The 2,065-nt window shown below is 37.9% G+C and overlaps 1 protein-coding gene across 1 annotated transcript in view; it reads right to left on the reverse strand.

Annotated features, from left to right (window-relative positions):
- Nucleotides 1-2,065, reverse strand: part of Akap9 (A-kinase anchoring protein 9) — a 158,155-nt gene that overhangs the window by 103,322 nt on the left and 52,768 nt on the right. The gene's annotated exons all lie outside the window — the stretch shown is intronic.

Here is a 2,065-nt window from a genome sequence, read left to right on the forward strand (position 1 = left end):
TTTCTTTTTTTTTTTTTTTTTTGGTATGGGGATTGAACTTGGGTCCTTGCACTTGCAAGGCAGGCCACCGAACCACTGAGCTAAATCCCCGGCCCCTAAAATTCTGATTTCTGACTCAACATCATTAAACATTATTCTCAGATGCAAAGGGTTATCAGAATTTCACAGAAAAATCAGAACTCACTCCTCTATATACTAACTAGTGATGGCGAACCTTTCAGAGTTGAGCACCCACAATGCAACCCAAAACCCACGTATTTATCACAAAGAGCCAACACTGTGATTCAACCTGAATACTGAGGTTTTAGTTTAAAAAAAAACAACTCATATATTAATATCATTTGTCTTAAATGAAAAACACACGCGTGCCAAAGGTTTGCCACCACTGTATTAAAATAATCTGCTAAAAACAACAATTGAGTCTAAATGTTTATTTCTCTGACCTAAAGTCCTACTTATATTAGAAAAATACTGATAATCTTTACTGTACAAACTGGAATTTTCTTCAGCTTCTTCCTAATATATCTGCACTTTTCTGTCACTTCCTAGTGTGGTCTTATCCTGCTGTTATCTCTGTATCCTTAATCTTTTTTTGGGGGGGTACCAAAGATCGAACTAGGGACCTTGTGCTTGCGAGGCAGGTAGAGGAACCACTGAATGAAATCCCCGGCCCTCCTTAATATATCATTTATTACATCAACTACCTTTCAAAAACACTATGGGATAAGGATGAGGACAGAAAAGATAATTAGAAAAAAGTCTATAAATTTTAGAGGTATTATATCAAAGAAATTATATCCATGTAACTTTCTAAAGTACATGAGGGTATTTGCTGTGGATCATACAGCCAAAAAGACCTAAAAATATCTGACACATTGTTCTGGTGGTTCTCAGCAACAAAATAAGTCATTCCCCATAATCATGTGATAAGTTGTCCAAACAAATTTTACCTTTGCCCTCACATAACTGAAAATAACCATAGCAACTTCTAGATTTTGTTTGTTTGTTTGTTTTTGCTTTTTGAGCCAGGGTCTTGCTATGTAGTTCAGGCTGGTCTTGAACTAACTATGTAGCTTGGGCTGGTCTTGAATTTGCAGTGATCCTCCTACCTCAGCTTCCTGGGGGCTGGGATTACAGGCATGCATCATCACACCCAGCTAGCAACTTTTAGATTTAAAACCAAGAACTTATGGATGCTACTTGAGATTTCTTGGAATTTACTTAAGAGTTAAAATATATTTTTAATAGCTAAATTTGTTAAACTTACAGTATAGCTCCAAGATGGAATTTTATCGTATTAAGAGTTGGTTTTATCCATATCCCTGGTTATTCAAGAGATGCAGATGAAAACAACATTGAGATTTCACCTCACCCCACAAATGGCTGCTATCAAGAAATCAACCAATAACAAATGCTGGCGCGGTTGTGGGGAGAAAGGAACCCTTCTCCATTGTTGGTGGGAGTGCAGACTGGTGCAACCACTATGGAAGTCAATATGGAGATACCTCAAAGAACTAGGATTAGAGGTTCCATGTGACCCAGCCATCCCTCTGTTGGGTATCTTCCCAAAAGAACTGAAAGAATCATACCACAGTGATATATGCACACCCATATTTGTAGCAGCACAGTTTGTAATAGCTAAAACTTGGAAACAGCCCATCTGCCCTTCAGTTGGAAACTGGATAAAGAAGATGTGGTTTGTCTATTAAATGGAATACTCCTCAGCCATAAAGAATGAGAAAGTAGATTCATTCATAGGTAAATGGGTACATTTTGAGGATATACTCCTAAGTGAAATAAATAAGTCACACATATGCAAATACCAAATAGTTTCTCTAGTGTGAAAAATTAAAATAGTACTCAAGATCCTAACGGGACAATTAGCAACATGAAACAGGAAGAAAAGGACCAAAGGTGTAGGGACAGTGAGAAGGATAGGGAAAGGGGAATAAGGGAAAGGAAAAAAACATGAGAAAATGTAAAAATGGAATTAAAATGTGTGAAGGTGCGGAGGGGAGGAGGGGGTGAAGGGAGGGTGGGGACAAGGGGAAAAAATGAGAGCCAA

The sequence above is a fragment of the Fukomys damarensis genome, unplaced genomic scaffold (genome assembly GCF_012274545.1).
Source record: "Fukomys damarensis isolate Sample0158 unplaced genomic scaffold, DMR_v1.0_HiC HiC_scaffold_4, whole genome shotgun sequence".
NCBI lineage: Eukaryota > Metazoa > Chordata > Mammalia > Rodentia > Bathyergidae > Fukomys > Fukomys damarensis.